This window comes from Polypterus senegalus, chromosome 5 (genome assembly GCF_016835505.1).
Source record: "Polypterus senegalus isolate Bchr_013 chromosome 5, ASM1683550v1, whole genome shotgun sequence".
NCBI classification, from domain to species: domain Eukaryota; kingdom Metazoa; phylum Chordata; class Cladistia; order Polypteriformes; family Polypteridae; genus Polypterus; species Polypterus senegalus.
The window spans coordinates 201,991,766-202,001,894 of NC_053158.1; the positions used below are offsets into that span (position 1 = coordinate 201,991,766).

The 10,129-nt window shown below is 43.8% G+C and overlaps 1 protein-coding gene across 1 annotated transcript in view; it reads left to right on the forward strand.

Moving 5' to 3' along the window:
* efr3a (EFR3 homolog A (S. cerevisiae)) overlaps positions 1-10,129 on the forward strand; it is a 306,258-nt gene that overhangs the window by 70,217 nt on the left and 225,912 nt on the right. The window lies entirely within an intron of this gene.

The window sequence follows — 10,129 nt, forward strand, 5'->3', positions numbered from 1 at the left end:
GAGGTGAGAGGACCGCGGGCATGGGCCGTTAACTGAAAATGGTTGAGAGGAGGGCGGGACTTGAAAAAATCTCTTGGCAATAGATTTTCTTTTAAAATAGTTATTATATAGACAGATATAGATATATAGATTGATAAATAGTTATGCATGCGCATCAGAGGATCTCCTTGCAGGCTCGATCGGGGTATGTGATAAACCCCCGGGGACAAGAGGGGGTGATGTCGCCAACGTTCTCCTTCTCTACCCGCAACACCCTGAAACTGCCCAATGAGGGCATATAGCCCCACCCCTTGCAGTTTGCGCACTATAAAATGCCCGACTGACTAGAAGGAGGCATCACTTTCCACTTAAAGTGACCCGCCAGATGGAGTGCCATGGAGTGACCCTTGCCTTTTGACAGCCCAAGTGAGATTATTATTTTGTTTTGTTATTGTGCCGATTTGCCATTTGCTTTGCCACCTCAAGGCATCATTTTTTTTTTTTTGTTTGGGTGCAGCCGAAAGACAAAGAAGTTTTGGGCATTTGTATTAAACATGATTACCCAGTTGGTGTTCCAACTTTTCATTGATGCTTAGTAATAGGGTCCTTTCATCAGATTGACTGGCCCAGAGCTGACTTATAGGGGGAGGCAGCTTGATGGCCGAAGTCTCCAAGACTTTGAATAAATCCAAATCGTATTATGGGATATCATCTAGATGTGAATTCTGCTCTGCACTTGTAATATTCCTATTGTACTATTACAGTATACTGTATTGATTATTACTTGTGTTCTGTTTTGTGTATTGTATTGTATTTACCCACCCACTGTACACCTAACCTACCTGAATAAGGGTCTCTCTTTGAACTGCCTTTCCCGAGGTTTCTTCCATTTTTTTCCCTATAAAGGTATTTTTTTGGGGAATTTTTTCTTTGTCTTCTAAGAGAGTCAAGGCTGGGGGGCTGTCAAAAAGTCAGGGCCTGTTAAAGCCCATTTGCGGCACTTTTGGGTTCAGCAAAAATAAATTGCATATGACTTATTAAATAGTTTCTTATATGATTACCCTCCCCGGGTTTCCCATATAGGCCAAACTGTAAATGAATCAAATCGATCAGTTGAATCAAAAGAATCGATTCACATAAATGGGTAGTTTGAAAGAATCAAATCAGTAAAGTGAATTAAACTACTCATCAAAGATATTTCGGTTGATTGCAGTTTTCACGTAATCTGAATATTAGTTAGATTGTTGTATTTAAGAAAAGACAATGCTTTTGTGATGTAGGGTGGGCGACATGTATCTAAAAAAGTTACCCTAAATTGGCCTTCCTCTATCCCACAAAAACCCATGGTATTGGGGAAAAACCTCAATGTACTAAAAGTCTTAACTTTCTTTCCAGGCATTGAAAGTTGTGCCAGTCCATCAGAATGTGTTGCTAGATAGATAGAATGAAAGGCACTACATAATAGCTAGATAGATGATACTTTATTAATCCCAAAGGAAAATTCCCATACTCCAGCAGCATCATACTGATAAAAAACAATATTAAATTAAAGAGTGATAACAATACAGGTATAACAGACAATAACTTTGTATAATGTTAGCGGTTACTCCCCCCGGTGGAATTGAAGAGTCGCATAGTGTGGGGTCTCCTCAGTCTGTCAGTGGAGCAGGACGGTGACAGCAGTCTGTCGCTGAAGCTGCTCCTCTGTCTGCAGATGATCCTGTTCAGTGGATGCAGTGGATTCTCCATGATTGACAGGAGTCTGCTCAGCGCCCGTCGCTCTGCCACGGATGTCAAACTGTCCAGCTCCGTGCCTACAATAGAGCCTGCCTTCCTCACCAGTTTGTCCAGGCGTGAGGCGTCCTTCTTCTTTATGCCGCCTCCCCAACACACCACCACGTAGAAGAGGGCGCCACAACCGTCTGGTAGAACATCTGCAGCATCTTATTGTAGATGTTGAAGGACGCCAGCCTTCTAAGGAAGTATAGTCGGCTCTGTCCTCTTACACAGAGCATCAGGGTTGGCAGTCCAGTCCAGTTTATCATCCAGCTGCACTCCCAGGTATTTATAGGTCTGCACCCTCTGCACAGTCACCTCTGATGATCACTGGGTCCATGAGGGGCCTGGGCCTTCTAAAATCCACCACCAGCTCCTTGGTTTTGCTGGTGTTCAGGTGTAGGTGGTTTGAGTCGCACCATTTAACAAAGTCTTTGATTAGGTTCCTATACTCCTACTCCTGCCCACTCCTGATGCAGCCCACAATAGCAGTGTCGTCAGTGAACTTTTGCACGTGGCAGGACTCCGAGTTATATTGGAAGTCCGATGTATGTTGGCTGAACAGGACCAGAGAAAGTCCAGTCCCCTGCGGCGCTCCTGTGTTGCTGACCACAATGTCAGACCTGCAGTTCCTGAGACGCACATACTGAGGTCTGTCTGTAAGATAGTCCGTGATCCATGTATGAATTTACTCCCATCTCTGTCAGCTTGTCCCTGAGGAGCAGAGGTTGGATGGTGTTGAAGGCGCTAGAGAAGTCCAGAAACATAATTCTTACAGCACCACTGCCTCTGTCCAAGTGGGAGAGGGATCGGTGTAGCATATAGATGATGGCATCCTCTGCTCCCACCTTCTCCTGGTATGCGAACTGCAGAGGGTCAAGGGCGTTGCGGACCTGTGACCTCAGGTGGTGAAGCAGCAGTCGCTCCATGGTCTTCATCACATGTGACGTCAGAGCGACAGGCTGGAAGTCGTTCAGCTCACTAGGACCTGATAACTTTGGGACAGGAGTGATGCAAGATGTTTTCCAAAGCCTTGGGACTCTCCCCTGTTCCAGGCTCAGGTTGAAGATGCGCTGTAGAGGACTCCCCAGTTCCAACGCACAGGCCTTCAGCAGTCGTGGTGATACTCCATCTGGACCCGCTGCTTTGCTGGCACAAAGTCTCCTCAGCTCTCTGCTCACCTGGGCTGCTGTAATTGTGGGTGGGGATGTCTCTCCTATCCTGGTATCAGCAGAAGGTTTATTGGAGGGTGAAGTACTCCGATGTGAGAGTGGGTTAGGATGGTCAAACCTGTTAAAGAAGTTGTTCATTTGGTTTGCTCTCTCCACGTCTCTCTCGATGGTGGCACCCGCTTGAGCTGCAGCCAGTGATGATCTTCATCCCACCCCACACTTCCTTCATGCTGTTATTCAGCAACTCCTGCTCCAGCTTTCTCCTGTACTGCTCCTTCGCCGCCCTGAGCTGGACTTGGAGTTCCTTCTGCACGCTCTTGAGCTCATGCTGATCACCGCCTTTAAAAGCCCTTTTCTTCTGGTTCAAAAGGCCCTTGATGTCACTTGTAATCCATGGCTTGTTGTTAGCATAGCAGCGTACTGTTCTTACTGGAACTACAATGTCCATACAGAAGTTGATGTAATCAGTTGTGCAGTCAACAGCCTCTTCAATGTTCTCACTATGTGACCCCTGCAGGATATCCCAGTCTGTAGTTCCAGCCTCTCAGAGCCTGCTCTGCCTCAGGGGACCACTTCCTGAATGAGCGTGTGGTTGTAGGTAGCGCCTTCAGTCTTGGATTGTAGTGATGCTGAAGCAGAACCAGGTTATGATCTGCTCTCCCAAGCGCAGGCAGCGGGGTGGCTCTGTATGCGTCTTTAACATTTGCATACAGTAGGTCAATAGTCCTGTTTCCCCGAGTGTTACAGTCCACATACTGGAAGAAGGCAGGAAATGTTTTGTCCAGTGTCACATGGTTAAAATCTCCAGAGATTAGCACAAGTGCCTCGGGGTGCTATGTTTGTAACTTAGCAACTGCGGAATGGATGATGTCACTCGCTATCTCCACGTCCGCCCAAGGAGAGATGTAAACAATAACAACAATGACGTGTCCAAACTCCCTGGGCAAGTAGTAGGGACGCAGACTTACTGCCAACAGTTTGATGTCCCAGTAGCAAGTGGAGACAAAAGGGGGCAGTTCATTATGGAAAATATCCAACTGTATGCAAATATGGCAAAGTCAAAGTCCTGTTATGGCATTTTGTAACCTGCTTAATCTTATGAAACCAGCAGGACCGCTGCAGCTGAACAACGCAGACAAGTCAGGAAAAACAGCATTAGACCGTCGTCTGCCGCAACCATTTCCTGTCCGCATTGCCAGAGACTATTCTGAGCACGTATCGGACTAGTAAGCCATCTATGCACCCACCCAGACCTACCCCATCCTTAACCAGATGACTAGATGGTCCTTGTTGATTCGACGGACGAACGATAATCCAGACCAGGGTCGTGGGAGGGGCTGGCGCCTTTCCCAGCATGCAAAGGGCACAATGCAGGATCAAACCGCGGTCAGGGCGACTGTCCATTGCGGGTCAAATGCACAAATGTTTATGTTAAATCAAAATGTGAGTAAATGGGAATGCCATGTTTTAAAGATTAGAAAAGTATTCATTTTGAGTATGATTATCATAAAATAAGTGAGTAATAATAACAGTCCCTGAGACGGCTTATGCTTTTGTTAAAAGAAAATAATCTGAATGCTTTGTTTCAACTTAAATCGATTATGTTAGTGTGACGTCTAATTTAAGCCAATGTAAGTAGAAAAAAGGTAATAATACCAGCAAACAGTTATTTTTAGATAAAGCAGCTGAAATTAGATACTTAAAGTAAACGTCCTCAATTGTTCATTTTTTGAGTGGATGCTTTTCCAGTCATCTTCTGAGCTCTTTTATCCCTTTTTAATCTTTTCTTTTTATTTGCTGGTTTCACATATTCATTTTTCTTTGGAATTCTGCCTCTTAGCCAGCACCCCAGAGTCGACATGTCACTGTTGCGGACGACTCTGGGCCGTGGCTTATATTGAACCTCCTAAGTGTTACGTTTAACCCTAGAAAAGCGAGTCAGAAACGTTGAATATTTTTCAATAAGGAAAAAATAAATATAATTTTGTGGAAGAGAAACACGAAAATGCCAAATCATCAACATTAATACCAGTGATGTCAATGTCAATTTATTTATATAGCAAACAACCTAGGAATGCTGTTTCCAAAGTGCTTTACAATAATAGAATAAAAGAAAAAACATACAATTAACATAAATAACATAAATAGAAATAAAATATGAACATAAATAATAAATAGAAGTAATGTTACATAATCACAATGAGGAAACCATCAGTATTACTCAAGGTCCCGGAATGCATGTGAATAGAAATGAGTCTTTAATCTCGTTTTGAATTGTCGTCGACTCCTTTATGTGACGAGGTAAAGAGCTCCACAGGTGAGGAGCAGCAGCTGACAAAGTCCTGTGTGTCCCCTTTAGTTTGACACTCGGTATGAGGGACAACAAGAGACAACTGACCAGAAGATCTAAGCACTCTAGATGGCTGGTGTAAAACACACAATTGAGATAAATAGGTAGGAGCAAACCCATGTAAAGATTTAAAAACTAGCAACAAGATTTTAAAATTCCAAAACTGACAGGCAGCCTGTGTAAAGAAGCTAATATTGGAGAAACAGAGTCAGACTTTCTTGCCCCAACCAGAAAGCGAGCGGCAGCATTCTGGGCCAACTGTAACCTGCGTATTAGAGATTTGCTAATCCCAGAATACAGCGAGTTGCAGTAATCGAGGCGAGAAAAGATATAAGCATGAGTAGCTTTCTCAAGATCCCTAGAACAGTGTTTTTCAACCGGGGTTTCGCGGAACCCAAGGGTTCTGTGAGTGCTAGCCAAGGGTTCCACCGAAAAAGTCCTAAATCTCTGGAAAATGCTGGGACAAAATCCAACATTGTGGTTTTATGTGGTTATTAATCCTTCTTTAGTCCTTTAGTCAGTTGCTGTTTCTCTGTTAGTCTATGTCACTCTCTCGCTCCCAAAGTTAAATGATGGCCAGACTACCAGAACGGTGTGCTTTCACTAGCTATAAATGGCGGTTGTGCGGGGACGGCAGTTTGCATGGTGTAATAGCAGTTAGGCTTGTCGTTTGCATTAATTTTTGTACATTATTGTTTTGATTTCGAACATGGAGCGATTTGTTAAGAAGCGTAAATTAGAAGACGCCTCAGCACACGACGATACTCAGGTTCTGGAGCAGTTGATTGAAGCTGCAGCTGCTACCATTAGGGCCTAGAAGATAAGAAAGGCTCGATCTTACCTAATAGATGAAGCTGGAAAAAGCAACTCTTGACTACAGAATTAACTTGTTTCTCAAAAGCGAGGTTACTGTCAAAGATAACACCAAGATTGCAGACTTGAGGTTTGCAAAAGACAGAGAAAGAGCTGAGAAGTCCAAGACCAATTTGGGCTTTAGCTGATAGATCCACTATAAGCACCTCAATTTTATTTTGATTCAGATCAAGAAAATTAGTAGCCATCCAGGATCTTAGTTCAGAAAGACGGTTGTGCAGTTGATTTATTGCAGAGTTGCAGATGGGAATATAAACCTGAGTAGCATCAGCATAGCAGTGAAAAGAAATGTTACATTTCCTAAAAATAGAGTGAAGGTATATAGAGAATAAGATAGGACACAAAATGGATCCCTGAGGAACACCACATTTAAGAGGAGCAGTAGACAAAAAAGGGAAATTTAAAGTCACTGAAAAGTGTCTACCAGTTAGATATGACCTGAACCAGTTTAGAGCAGCCCCTTTAAGCCCAACAAGATTTTCAAGCCACAACAGCAATGTCTCATGGTCAATAGTGTCAAAGGCAGCGGTCAGGTCCAGGAGGATAAGGACTGCAGCGTCATCTGAGTCAGTAATAATAGAGATGTCACTGAATACTTTAAGGAGGGTCTCAACACCATGATAACACCTAAAGCCAGATTGGTAGATCTCAAATAAATTATTGGAGTTAAGGTGATCAACCAATTGATTATAAATAATTTTTTCTAGAATTTTAGCCAGAAATGGCAGTTGGGAAATCGGGCTAAAATTGGCTAAAACCCCAGGATCTAATTCTGCCTTTTTTAGACAGGGACACACCGCAGCATGTTTAAAAAATGAGGGCACAACTCCCTCACTAATGGAACCATTGATAATGGCTAGTAAAGATTGACCCAAAACATCAAAGGCTTCCACTACGAGGCGTGGTATTACAGTATCAAGAGGGCAGAGAGCTGGTTTAAGGGTGTCAATAGTTCTTTTTAACTGTGAAAGTGAGACTAGATCAAAAGATTCCAAGACAATGCCCTGTTTAGCAGTAGGAAGTTCATAGCCAGTGTAAGAAGAAGAGACATGAGGCATTGCAAGGTTTGGGGCAGCCACCCATTTAATCCGGTTTCCTTGCTGCAAAAGTAACCGATTCATCACAGTCAAGTTTACTCAACAGAGTCCAAAACAGAACTGCCTGCCAGAGCAAAGGCAGGAGGCTTTATAGGACGGAGGGCGGAAGTGATGTCGTCCTCTGTGCCGGAACCGGAAGTGACATCGTCCTCGGAACCGGAAGTGACATCATCCTCGGTGCCAGAACCGGAAGGGATGTGTCCCTCTTCGAGGTGTCGGCTCCTGGTGGGATTTTCCCAGGAAAGACCTGTAGAGAACTCAGAAAGAGCGTTAGCGTACCCCGCCCACCCCTGGGCAGATGTATAATCAGTCCTCTCTAAGCCCTTCAGCTGCCTCCCATGCACACGTGTGTGACACCAGTTTGAACAATGCCACAGCGGATGGTATCAATTTTGCTGACAAAGAATGAAAGAAACTGCTCACTTTTCTTCGCTTTCCTTCACTCCGGAATCAACTTTTTCCAAGGTTCGTCATAAACTGCCGACATTTTTCACTTTTTTTTGCTCATCATAAAGAGAACTTTTAGAAACACGATGAAACTCGAACACTACAGTATCCGCTCACGACACAACTACCCACGTGGACGATTGGAGGAGCACGGACTCAGAATTTGTCAATGTGTATGATGTCTCGTTTACACTCGTGCCGAAACATCCCTGAGATTGTCACTTTCTTTAGGTCTAATGACAAAGTGACCAACTATGGCAGGTTTCCCGATACTCTGCAAAGTGTAGGTACGGCATTAAGTATTTTTTGCATCACATTATTATACTCTGTGACCATTTTTGATTGAAAAATCGTTAGTTTTGCTAAAATGTACTTTTTTTTAAAATGAAATCTATCTTAACATGATGTATAAACATTTGTCTGGGCCAACAAAAATTATTCGTCATTCTGGAAATTTCATTACTTTAGTTTTAGCTGTAATGGGATTTGACCTGTAATATCAGTATACTGCTGCTGGATTATGTAAATTTCCCCTTGGGATTAATAAAGTGTCTATCTATCTATCTATCTATCTATCTATCTATCTATCTATCTATCTATCTATCTATCTATCTATCTATCTATCTATCTATCTATCTATCTATCTATCTATCTATCTATCTATCTATCTATCTATCTATCTATCTATCTATCTATCTATCTATCTATCTATCAGCTCCTTTTGTATGGCCATAGTCTCTTTTGGACAATCACTGCAATAACGAAGACCAAGGAGCATCCAGCTGATGTGAGAAACAAAGTCATTGAAATACACAAGGCAGGAAATGGCTACCAAAAAAATATCGAACAGTCTGAATGTCTTGTTACGTACTGCTGAATCCATCATCAGAAAGTGGAAGGTTCATCACTGCACCAGGACTCTTACTAGAACAGGCTGTCCCTCAAAACTCAACATCAGAGCTAGACGTCAACTGGTGAGACAGGCCACTAAAAATCCAAGCGTACTCCCAGAAGTCTGCAATGCTCTTTGGCTGAGATTGGCGTAAAGGTGCCAGAGCTCCACAATTTCAAGAGCTCTCCATAAAACGGGCCTGTTACGGGAAGGGAGCAAGAAAGGAGCCATTCCTTAAGAAAGTCCACAAAATAGCATGGGTGGCATTTGCTACAGAAAGACCCTGTTAAGATGTGGGAGAAGGTTTTATGGCCGGATGAGAACAAAACAGAACTTTCTGGCCTGACTTCAAAGAGTTATGGCACCTCTATGTGTAGGCGCTGTTTGCATGAATATCAACTGATTGTTTGTTCAGATCTATCCAAACAAGCAGCAGTTTCCATGGGGCGTATTTACTTTTTCACATACATGTAACTTTGCATAACACATTTAAAAAGTTGCATTTGTCTCATATTCAACATTTGTTATATGAGAAATGGTTAGCACACGATACTAGCAAACTGTAGAGTAACAGTGCCCCCTGCAGGACATTGTGTTCAATAATGAGCTTTAAAGTGTCATTTGTTGCCCAATCCTGCTCAGTACTGACTGCCATCATCACTGAATGCCATAATTGAAATGATGCCTCCAGCATGGCATAACACATTTATAAAACTGAGGAGGTTAATCGACAGCCATAAGTTAGCTGGTTGTGTGTAAGACCACCCTGGGCTGAACTCCTAAAATGTCCAGGGTTGCATTCTGCCTTTGGCCCTTTTCTGCAGACATTATTGTAAATGTTAGTTTGTCGACTCTTTGCTTCCATATTTTCAGCTATGTTTGCATTTTCATTTTGTTTGTAACTGCATCCATATTATTAACGTTATTTTTATCATTGTGTATTGTGTGTGGAACGAGCCCCGGACACAGACAGGTAGACATGTTTAAGCACCACCACACATTTATTTACAACTATTATTTACAAGTATAAGTGCGCACAAAACCCCCAAGACTCCCCAAAGTCCAGGCCTCACACTCCTTTGCCTCACTCTTCAGGCCGTCTCCACTCCTCTCCACCAGGCTCTGTCTTCCTCCTCACCCGACTCCAGCCCTGATCTAAGGGGGGGCGGCCCCTTTTAAAGTCACCCGGTTGTGCTTCAGGTGCTTCACGACAATCTTCCACCGGCACTCCCTCGTGTGACGGAAGTGCCGGCTGCGTACCCGGAAGAACTCCGGATGTCCCCGATCCTCTTCCCCACAGCACTTCCGGGTGTGGCGGAAGTGCTGAGGTAGGCATTGGGACGCCCCATGGTGGTGACCACGGGCCCCTACAGGGCTGAGCTTCAAAGCCCTCTACCCGTGGTACCACCCCCAGCCGTGTGCCACATGTGTTAGAACATTTTTGGTGTTCGTGTTCAGGCTGAGGCCTTGCTGTGGTTAGCAGCAATGTGTCCGATTGTTGCCACGTGGCCACCAGACATTCAAGGTGTGACGTTATCGAGCC